The sequence below is a fragment of the Ctenocephalides felis genome, unplaced genomic scaffold (assembly GCF_003426905.1).
Source record: "Ctenocephalides felis isolate EL2017-DRISC unplaced genomic scaffold, ASM342690v1 CF-g0.4_SCAFFOLD_01886, whole genome shotgun sequence".
NCBI lineage: Eukaryota > Metazoa > Arthropoda > Insecta > Siphonaptera > Pulicidae > Ctenocephalides > Ctenocephalides felis.
The window spans coordinates 15,551,780-15,564,272 of record NW_020538040.1 but is presented as its reverse complement, the minus strand read 5'-3'; the positions used below and the strand labels follow the sequence as shown (position 1 = coordinate 15,564,272).

Below are 12,493 nucleotides of genomic sequence, written 5' to 3'. Positions count from 1 at the left end.
CTTGTGACAAGTTGCTCTCCAATATTTTTTTTCTAAATTGGCGAAAAATAAATTACAATTTTGAATAGTAGTACATAATTTATAACTAATAGTTGCATTCATTTTTAATTCCTAATTATGAACTAAAAATTCAATATTAAATAATATTATTTTTTTTAGTCAATCATCAATCATAATATATTAGTTATTTAAAAATGCCAATATAATATGAAAGATAATTTACTAATTTCACATCGTCTGCAGAATGGTAATAAAATATTTTCACAATATATAATGAGTAAATGAGTGCTGATTCAGCACAAAAAATTTTCAAAATATAAAATATTTTGAATATCAAATGTCTTATGCTTCAATTTTGTGAAAATAATTTAGTATTTAATTAATGTTTACATTTTGAAAAAATTCTCCTGCTGAATAATGACACAAATCTATAATCAATTTTAGTACAAATGAATATTTATATACAGATACGTATATTTCTTATATTTAATTCGACATATTGGTTGTCACATTATAACAGATATGTTTCAACGTACAAAAACCTTTCAAGATTACTATTTATGAATTTAGGATTTCTCACAACATTTTTTACCTTTAGATTATGATCAATCATAAGAATTTATATAAAAAAATAAAGTATTATAAAATCATACAATAACAAATATTATTCAACATAAATATTAAACATTTCCCCATATTATTTTGTTACAATTAATTAAATTTCAAACTGAGTTGTTCAAATCAAATCCACCGAGGCTTTATATAAATACTTTTGTGTTTTTTCAATCTCTCAGTATTTCATATAGCATTATAAAGGCACGTACCTATCCATTGTGTATTTAACGAGATCTCAAAATAACGCAGGTAAATAGAGGAAACCGAGGAGAAAAGTGATACTTTACGAAGCATAATTGGAAGTCGGATTTATGAAAATATTTTTATATGGTTGAAGAAACCTTATGTATCAGAGACAGAGGCCTACTAAAATACTCACAGTTGGATAAATGTTACATTTTGAATGAATTTGAATTATCAAACAACTGTAGATAAATTAATAATAATTAAATAATTTACAAAGTTAATTATGTATGAATATCTTTGAAATATAGTGTGCATTTGATATATTTTGTGCAAGCTTATGTTTCCTTATAGTTGATAATTTATTTTGAACAATATGAATTTAGATAGTAACTTTACATATAAATTTGATTCCCTATTAATTAAAATAGAATGTTTTTGAACCATTAAAATCGGTTGATCCGTGCGCCCGAAAACGTGGACAAACATTTGTATCCATACATACATATTTTTATGAGATATGCAAAAATGTTCAGGAACCTTCAAAACGTGAAGGTATGAAAAAGTTTTCAATTTCGATTTTTGGACGATTACAATAACTCACCCCGCGGTAGGAAGGTAATAATTTAATTGTCGATACGGTAGACTCATTAAAGTTTTACAGTATATCCAGAATTCTGTCAAAATAAAATTTGGAAAATTAAAACATCTAAAATAAAGGGGTTGACTTTATACTTTGCATGGCTCAATTTTACATGAACTCAAAAAAACAAAAAAGTGGTACTACAACTACAACTACACCTCAATTATGTTCCCCCCCGGCTTCCCCTATTTTCTAAACGAATATTGCAGATTGTGTATGTTCTTACGTGAATCACTTTGCAGAGAAAATATTTATAAAACCCCATGTGAAATGTTCACGTAGCTCGTTACTAACAAGAAAACATGATCAGCTATAAAAAGCTACAAAGTAAGTACATAGGTGGTGGCTTCATCCTCGTCTCGTCTCATATGACGAGATGAGTTGTTATCGGAGATGTTGCCATAGAACCGAAAAAAAGACTCTAAAGTTGAATCATGTCTTGGATGATTAAATTGGATAGAAGAACTAGTCGAGGAAAAAGTCACAGTTAAAAAAAAACCATATGGCGTATATGAGCCCTTGGTTTGAAAGTGGTGTAAGTCTAAAATTCTGGCAAATCTCTTTTATACACTATTTCATACCAACCCCTGATAAAAATTTTAACTGGATTAACTGACAAATTATAGAAAAGCAAAGTATTTAGAGAAAATCGAATATTTTGATTGCAAAAAAGCAAAATATTTCATTAATATCAAAAAAAATAGACAAAAGTAAAGTTTGTTATACCTAGTTCACATATGCCCGCAGTAATTGCAGGGGAAAGTCCCGTAACGCCGGACGGCACCTAGCACCGGACACTCTATTTAACACGTATTATTTAAGCATGTATAAATCTTTCTATTTCAAAATACAAATGAAAGGGACGTGGGGGGTACACAGGTACAGCATCGGGCGCCAAGCCTAGCTTGTGACGCACACGGCCACGGCGGGAGCAACCGTTTGCTGTTTTAGGCGCAAAATCACGGCGTCACCTAAATATCAATGAAAGTAATTCTAGCATTTTTATGCATTTACAATTGAGTGACATTCAAATATAAAAGTAATACTTGATTGTTATCCGTATAATGATAGAATATTATCATATATTTTAAATAATTTCAGTAGGTACCACCAAAATAACGAACATGTCTGTCTCTTAGCACCGGACACTAAGTCGTCCCTTAGCGCCGGACAGAAAACATATTGATATTTCTTGTGAGAATTGACGTAATTTATTCTTATTATTTAATTTTATTCTGTATGAGTGCTAACGGCCACTACATACCCCCATTCTTCGTATTTCCTAGTCAAAGAATGAAAATCTTATGATGAATGCTCCAGCTGAGAGCATCGGTGTGGTTCAGCTAAGAAGATGGATGAATAGCTACTTTTTTGCAATATCTAAGAATATTCGTCAAACACACATGTGCAGACATTACAGAGTGTGGATATGGCTACATATGTGTTAAATGCAGATTATTTTGAAATGTCCGGTACTAGGTGCCACTTTTTAAAATCATATTTTTGTTACCAAAGTTCGATTGATAGTATTAATTATTTTTTAGCAAAGGTTCCGTTTTTGTTAATTTAGTTTGATTTCTAACTTTGTTAGCTAACATAAGTCATAACTTAATAAACATTTCGTAAATTTTTATTTGATTTATTTCTAAATAACCTTAGGTGTCCGGCACTCAGGGACTTCCCCCTATACCTAAGACTCGGATTTATCTAATTTAAGAAAATTTAAAAACAAGTGGTGTATGGCCACTAGTTTTTAAATCTTCTTAGACAAGAAGAACTCTTTTAAACAAGCATTACATAGCGTTGCCATAACAACCCTATCTTATCGTTTATGTTACGGCAAAATTGACCAATAAGTTAGCTCGAAAAATAAAAATATAGACAAAAATAAATATTTCTGCAAATTCGTTTCTGCATTTCTTCCCACATTATTGCAATTCCATAAAACATAGTACTCCAGTCCCAAGTCTGATATGACTCCAGATACTCTTTTTCACACATGCTGCTACCCTCGGTACTTCATAAAACTCCAGCACTTGTTTCCACCGAGAGATCTATAATAAATTTCCTATCCTGCCTTTGTATTCTGCTCACATAGGCCATCATTTCACCCTGTGAGGATTTGCTAGTATTTTCCTGTTTTCTTCTCTTTGCGAATTATTTATGAGTTAATTTCAGTCTGTACACCGATTTTCTAATCGTCTTTTATACGTGAGGTTAATCTAATTTGGGTTTTATCTCGGTTCTCCTGTCTTGTCCGATACTTTTCTGCATTAATTACAAAATACACTTTACGCAGAATGGAGATGTTTTCGGCTTTTATAGAATATATTTGCTTTTACAATGTTTCAACTTAATTTGCTTAACGGAGATAATAAATATGGTGCGAGATATTTATGGTGGGCGTAAATATATAAGATTTAGGCGTCGAGAAAAATTTACATTCTGATCGAATTACATGTTTCATTTGCTTACAACTAAGATGACTTCGGTTTATAAGTACTGTTTGATCTTAAAAGACATATTTGACAATTTTTAAAATGCTAGAAATGTTAATACACAATGGGCCATGAATGAATTTACACAGCAATTATCATTGTGACAATAAATTATTGGTCAAAATTAATTTGGATATAAATTCAGTAGCATAATATATAGAAGTTAGAGCGTAACATGGCCTTGCCATAACGAATCGTTCAGAAGAATCTTCTATGGGTTCATGTAGGGGAGCTAGAGGCTATTTGCAACAGTGGTAAGTAGTCACAAACGTTCTCAATAACATCTTGAACAATATGAATTTTTTTGTCTCGATTGGACATGTGAACTGTCCTGCATAATAATAACATAGCTACAGTCCAACAGGAAGATGCAGTAAACAGAACTGTGCAGGTGCGTCATATTTGGCATGTGATATAAAATTGTACTATCATAAAATTTTGGTTTGCGTTTGGTTAAATTTTGTATATTTTGATTGCAAGTTTTGTGATTACTAAAGTGTTCAAATAGTTATCTTAATTAATGTAAGAAAATCACACATGGGGTTAGTTGGATCGAAACCTTGGGGCTAGTTGTAACATACAAGAATTATATAATAAGGTGAATGTAATGTATAGTTTGAAATATATTAGCACATGTAGATTGTGTTACAAAAGACATTACATATTTTATTTGTATTGATCAAAGTTAATGTTATAAGATTCAGTTCAATCTGACTAATTGCAATAAGAACATTTCAACAGTTCATTTCAAACGGAAATTTTTTCATGGAATCAACTTAAGTGAAAACTAGACAAGCAAAAGTTAAATTAAAAAAAAGACTTATCTGGCAAAATTTATAAGAAATTTAACTACTTCTGACAATACTGAGATAGAAACAAATCCTTTTAAAAGTCCATTAGAAAAATAGTTGAGGAAAAATTCATGATAGTTCGTCGTTTGTCTAAAAATAATTAGTCAGCAACGTGTAAATTTAAAAAAAAGTTACTATTTGCCTTCGAATATGTTACAACTAGCCTCAAACACGAGGTAAATTGTAACACAGGACTTATTGTAGAGAATTGTTTAATTGTGAAATAATGAACATTAGTTATGGAGTCATTTTTACTTGCTTAGATATAGGAATAGCTGCAGCATATACCCATCTTTATTCTGTAAAAATATTATCAGTAAATTATAAAAAAATAACATTTACAACAAGCCCTTAGCTCCCCTATACCATTTGATCTTAAATTGTTGTAAGACATGTGACAATTTTTAAATTTTAACAAATTTAAATACACGATGATCCATGAAGTAGATCAAATATCTTCGGTAATTTGAATAATAAATTAATAATTATAATACAGCTAGTTATAAGCAAGTCGAAGTAGTATTTGCTTGTAAGTCTTTAACAAGTCGGATCGTCTGATTTCTGATGAAGTCTGCTTTCCAGAAGAGGCAATATTCAACAGATTTATTTTTATGGGATATCAAATATATTTATTTTTATGGGATATCTCAAAAATCGAGTTATAGTCATAAAACAAATATACTGCTAGAATTAGAAGCTGAGATAAGAGAAAAGATGTCCTAGCCTATATGTTGAAAGAATAATTCACAAATTTACGAGTTCGCTCTTTTAGAAGAATTCCTAATAAGCCTTTGTCAGTTAGATAATTTTTTACTTAAAACTAAGTTCCTGTCATCTCTTGAATAAATGTTTTAAATAAGTAAATCTTTTTTTGGTTTTTATAATTCTAAAAATATTAATTTATGACCCATTCTGTATTGTGACTATAACATTTTAAGCTAAAGTATACTTACATGATATTTGATATATAAATAAATTACTGATACAATAATTACTAATTATTATTACTTTAAAGTAAGTTATAACTAGTAAATTATTAATTTATAATACTTACTAAGACTGAGATTTATAATACTTACTAATTTATAATACTTACTCTTTAGTAAGAAATCTATATAATAAAACCTATAGGAACTACTAATTGAAGAAGAATTAACTTATTCCTATTTTTACAGGTATTTAAATAATCTTGCTTTCTAACCATTTATACCAGAATGTATAAACCAAATGCAATAATAAATTCAGTTACATCTCATTCAAGTTTCAATCAATTACAAAATCAATTACATTGTTGAATCTTTTAAAATATACTTTGAAATATCGACAACAATATCAAATTTAAATTGTATTACATTACATTTGCATCTGTTTTCTGGTAGTACAATTTATCAAGAAATTTTTGTAACTCCAAAAAAATCAAATAATTTCATTACAATATAATTAAATCTTACCAATAATCATGTTGATAACTATAACTAATTATAATTATTTAAATTATTGAAAACTATAATTAAATAATTCTTGATTTGTTTAAACTTATAAAGGTGCACACAAAATCGCTATGACGTTGTACCAAAATTCAATTTTTGGATTTGATGCAACTTTTGTTTTTGCAAATTTAGAAAAACTCTCTAATAAATAATATCTTCTAAAATATATTATATAAGAATAATGCATTTTCCAACATAAATATTATTAAAAAAATGCTAAAATTTTAGCATTGACATATCCTATTATAAAAAATGTCTGCCATAGCAATTTAATGTTTCGTGATCCTATTTTTCAAAATACTTTTAAGCTTATTTAAACAACTTTATAATTTAATTGAAATTATCCACAATTATTCCTCGATTTCACCATACATCCTTAGCAAAAAATACATACATATTCTCTTATACACATGGACAAAATATATGCATGTTTATAGATAAATTAAGGTGAGATCACATAAAAAGATTCGTTTATAACAAAAAACTAGTGAGGCGCATGGCATCGTGCCTTAAGGCAAATTGCTGGAACTTCCCGTACCGTAATTAAACATTCGAGAAATAAAAATAAGTAATAATTGTTTTGAATAATTTCAAATAGATTATTAATTATAAAAACATACTGTAAATTTAAAAATGCTTTTTAAATTAGGCGACGTGCGTATTCTATAAACAACTTTGTGTATGTTTATGAGAATTTTTTTTTTAAATTTAATATTTTTTTCAAAATTTTGAAACTTTTTGAAGTTTGAGATTTTTTAAAAAAAAATTTGAAAAAAAACATGTATACATTTTCTGAGAATTTGGAAAGTTTTGAAAATATTCGATTTTTTTGAAAATTTCGAAATATTCTCAAATTTTTGTAAGAATTCGATTTTTTTAAAAATTTGTCAAAATTCAGTTTTTTTTAATGATGAAAAATTTCGAAATTTTTTATTTTTTTTGAAAATTTGAAATTTCATTGAGAGTTCATAACCGCTGGACCTGCCACCCTAAAAATCAGTTTTTCATCTTGTCAATACAAGTAAAATGTTTTTTGAATTATTAAAATCGGATGCTCCGTTCTCTTAAAAACTGAGTTACCGTTTTTGGCACTTTTTGCTGCGTATCTTCGGAACGGCTAGACCTGCCTTCGCAATTTAATACAAACAACTAGTTATTTTCATTTACCCTTATTATGTGATCTCAACTTAACCAACCACCAACCACCTCTCTACTAAATCTACTTCCCACTTACCCTGAATCGTATCTCCTCCCCGAAGGGCTCTTACAACCGCCACTGCTAGCATTGTTACTGGAATCTTCCTCGTCTTCTTCCCTGGAAGTCGATCGGGCGGAGGAGCCGCCTCCAGTGGCGGACTGCGGCGACAGGGTTCCGGTGACGGCGGTCGAACCTGCTCCGGAGGATGTGGGCAAATTGCTACCGTCGGAAGTATCCGGTAGCAATTTGACCGCGGACGCGTCTCCCTCGGACATTTCGCCAGTTGCAGGGCCAGATTTGTCTAATTGCTAAAAAGGGTAAAGGATAGTTTAGTTGTTTTGCAATCCAAAAATAAGTATTTTGTTAAATATTGTAGTTAACATGTTATCAAAGATTTTTTTTGTAATTGTTTGAACAGCAATCAGAACTCTTATATGTTCTATAAGCTGTTGGTTAAGGCTTATGACTACTTATTTCATGAGAGGCAATCCATCGATTTACCATTCTCTTATGTGCGGGATATTTTTGATATTAGCTCTTACGTCTAATAGTTAACATGTGATTGGATGTTGCAGCTATGTCCACGAAGAACGATTTCCACTTGGAATTAAATTGTGATCTATAACCCCAAGGGGAAATTTGACATCAAAGCTGCCTGATGTCAGATTACGGCGGTAGCGGGGATCGAACCACCGAACCTGGGACTAGTTGCTGCTAGCCCACGCTCTAACAGTTATCGCCACCGCCGGCCCATGTTATCAAAGGTAATAGATTTTTTAAATTTTCCAGACTTATTTCAGTAAATATATATAGGAAAGACTGGGCACAGTTGTATTACTTTTATTTCGATCAGCAATAATTCTGTTAATTTACCAGTTAGCTAGGAAAAAAGTAGGTAAATTAGATGGTGATTTAAACATTTGTCTAGATAAAAATACTCAAAAACTATCCTTAAATACAATGGACAGTCATAAAATCAAATCATACAAAGAGAGCGTGTGTCACAACTGTCCACACGCCCAAGGACGGTTGTGACAGTCATAGGTTAAAAATCAATAGGTATAAACACCAAAATGACTTTTATTGCCAGAAACGACTTTTTTGTCTGAAATTTGTAACACAACACAACATAATCATTTAAACAAAGCTTGTGACTAAAATATAACAATTTATAACAAAACATAATTTTTTAACAAAGTTAAAAAAAAATCTGCAGAACCCATTTTTTCTTGTATTTAATTTTCCCTTTTCTTTCACATTTTGACTTAAGTTAGATTTTTTTATCTGTTTAAACTTCACTCGAAAATAATTTGTCACAACCGTATCCACAAATTTATTAATTACAAAAAATTAAATTAAATAATTAATGACCATTTGATCGCCTGTACAACCATTTTTTGTTTTTATTTTTTTTATTGCTATTTTATTAATTTAACATTTTTACGGTTTTAAATGAGTATAACTTTCAACCTTGTGCAAGAATTTTGAGCTTGACTGGTGGTCTAATAGACTAATATGATGAACTTAATGACGAACATTGTATTTAATGTTTGAATGCTTTTTTTCAGCTCTTTTTTCATAAGCGAAATTCGTGCAGCTACTATGATTATTATAAAATTACTATCCTTTTAATATTAACTATGAATAAGCTTGACAAGAGCCTGAAATAATGTCTATTATTATTGATTACGGCTTGCTTATGAATAAATAAATAAATAAATAAATAAATATAATGAATGTAATTAGAAAACAAACAAAAAAATATCAATATAGATTGAGGTAGGTCCTTTTTTAACTTCCGGTAGGGAAGTGCGATTGCTTTCAAAATTTCCAAAATATTTCAAAATAAAAAATATGTTTTTTCCAAGATTTTGTTTCCAAAAAAAGTAATTTTTTTCAAATTTAAAAAAAATTAATGTTTAAAAAAAAAATGCTACGGAAAGTTCCAGCAATTTGCTTCAAGGCACGATGCCATGCACCACTAGTTTTAGTTTATTCTTAGATGGCTGATACATGTACTTTTTCCAATTTTGATGTATCTTATTCATAATCACTTGAAACATGAGACAACTTAAAACTAGCGAATCCGATTTTCAATACAAAATTTTTAGCAAAGCTAGACAGACCTGCATAGAAAAGAATAGCGTTAACTCTTGAAAAATTATTTATGGAATAGTTCATTCTCTGGATAGTGCAACAATAAAATATAATTATTTTACGCAGATCTAGAATTAAGATCCGTTGCCATGATAATCATTTCTACTAATATACAAGAAGTCCATCCATTAGTCCAATATTAAAACTATATTTTACAGTTTACAATTATTTTGTCAAAAACATATATAAAAGCATAATGGTGGCCTCGGACAACATGACAAATACACGAGATGATTAATGGAAAATTGCAGAGCACTACAAAATACGACTTTTTATCTGTCAAACATATTACTATACTAAATACTTATTACAAATATTTATACAAATATGAACTCTTTCTAATCAGAATAAAATGTTGCAAAAATATTCATTGTCTTCGAAAAAAATTGTGCTTGGCAAATGCTTTGCTGAAAAATAGTTTTTTTCGTTCAGTTTTTGAATCATATTTTTATCATATTATTATATAAAATGTTCAATTTAGTAACAATAATTTATACTGTTTATTAACAAGAATAAAGTAGTATAAACTATGAAGTTTCATTATCATCGGTTTTACTATCTGATCTAGTTACTAGAATTGGTGTTAATTCATCAATTAGGCCCTATCGCAGGATAGCGATCCTTCTCACGCAGACAATTAATATAGAACTGTAACATATGTAGCTGAATGTACTTAATTGTAATATGTACTTTGTATAGCTTGCTATGAAAAATAAATACAAAAAAAAAAAAAAAAATTCATCAATGCAATATGATAATCCTGATTTAATTAACAGGCAAATTCTAATCCGTTACGATACTTCATAGAACAAATAGTAAAATGTAATTATTCTCGGCACATCGATGTTTGCACGTTTTTCATTAATGAAATTTATCTGTTTGTTGACTCGTATATCACAATTTGAATCCTGTTTCATTTGAACATAGTTGTATATAGGCAATACTGAGTTTTAGCAAAAAACTCTAAAATACGAGTATATTGTTACGAATACAGAGCAATAGCAAAACTTATGATTATATATTAGCAAATATGTTGTATTACAATTTTTTATGAATTGTAAAAAAACCAATAAGTTCTAAAGCAGGTTTCCTGATACGATGAAAGAGAACCTCAGGTTCACTCTATAGTCAAAACGATCCTTTCGAAATATTACAGATTTACGAATATAACAATATTTAATTTGATATACGTCTGCACAAAATTTGTTATTTTCCCTAAATTGTAGCAGTTCTGCTCATTTTTGCCGAAGTAGTAAATTCCAGTTTTAAATGGCGTATACGAAAAATATTTAGAATAGAACTAGAAAATCAAAAAATGCAATTGATGATTTCAATTATCCTTTTTCAAAACCTCATTATTTCTCAACCAATGCAATGCCTACTGGAGCAAGATAATAAAACTTCTGGTAGGGTAAGATAGGAACAAAGGTCCAATTTGTCTTTCAGCAATTATATTGTGAAAACCAATTCAATGATATCACAACAAATACCACAGATCAATCAAACAACTAACTGACTATGATCAGTAAAACTCCCAGCTAATTCATCATTGTAGAAATATGATTTTCTTATTTTGAAAAGTGTCACTTGGTCCTTTTTGCCCCACAGGGCGAGGTAAAATGAGACAGCTAGGTGGCAAACAGATCCGATGACTGTTTTCAATTTTGAAGGGATCTTATGAAATAATATCCAGAATATTTAATTATTGCAATACATATATAAATTTTATGAGCACATTTTTTACAAAGATAACACTGTATATAACCTTGATCTGGTATTTCGTCAGAAATATTCATCAAAAGAGTTGAAATAACAATTCATTTATTAATATATCTTTTGTAAAATTGATTTTTTAACTAGTTTGCTTTTTTGTGCACTATTTTCTCTTGTCTCGCCTTTGCCTGGCTAAAGGTTTATTTGGTCCTTTTTACCCCGCCCAAATGTAAACTTTTATAGAGAGTATATAAAAAACTGGTGAATTTAACATAAAATTTACAATACATCTTATAAGGCAAATAAATAAAGTATACTTAATAATTATATTGAGGTCTTGCAAACTAAACAACAGTGCTCACAACCAAAAAAGTAACAACTAAATAAAACACTTTTTTATTGATAATTAGACATTGTCATTTATCTCCCGATAGAAACGTCGTGAAGAACAAGGTGATGGCTAATTATACATTTTTTTCCTTCACTTTCTAATATTGTTGTTAATAAATGCCTAACTTCACTTGTTTTTGAGTTATCGGTGGTGGATCTTTTAATCATTTCTACTCTATACAACAAATATTTTCAATAGAACAAGGAATCAAAAAATGCCATTTATCGTATAGAACGATTTCACAATATCCCCTGTCGGACAACATTCAGTTTTCAGTCCATGAAAATGAATACAAGACCAACATAATAAAATCTTATTGCTTGATTAAAAATGTACAAAAACCCATGTAGCGGTAAAATAATTTACATTTTTGATTGTTCTCTGATTTCAGGAAATAAAACTGGTGCTAAAACCAAAACCACCGTTTGCTGCTGGGCATTTTGTCAATCTGGATAAATAGTTAGCCACATGCGTTCACTGCCAACTGGATTCAGCCAAATCCTAAATGGGAAAGAAATTAACAACCACTATAACCGGATACAACTTAATTGCGAGAATAGTCGACCACTATCATCATCATAATTATTATGGAGTTGAAATTTTGGTACATTATCTATAGCAGTGATGGACGTAGGAAGAGATTTTGATCCTAATGTGTGGGATCGATGTAATTATCTACAACTGAAATCTAGTTTATCCGACCCTCGTTATACGTATTCGAGACTATCCGGACTACCAACCGCGACCAATTTAT

The 12,493-nt window shown here is 29.7% G+C and overlaps 1 protein-coding gene across 1 annotated transcript in view; it reads right to left on the bottom strand.

The window, feature by feature from the left end:
* The window catches only part of LOC113378717, a 148,070-nt gene extending 140,467 nt beyond the window's left edge, over positions 1–7,603 (bottom strand). The window contains exon 1 of the mRNA XM_026619280.1: positions 7,515–7,603. The gene's annotated coding sequence lies outside the window, so the exon portion shown is untranslated. The remainder of the gene's footprint in view (positions 1–7,514) is intronic.
* Positions 7,604–12,493: the final 4,890 nt, after the last annotated feature.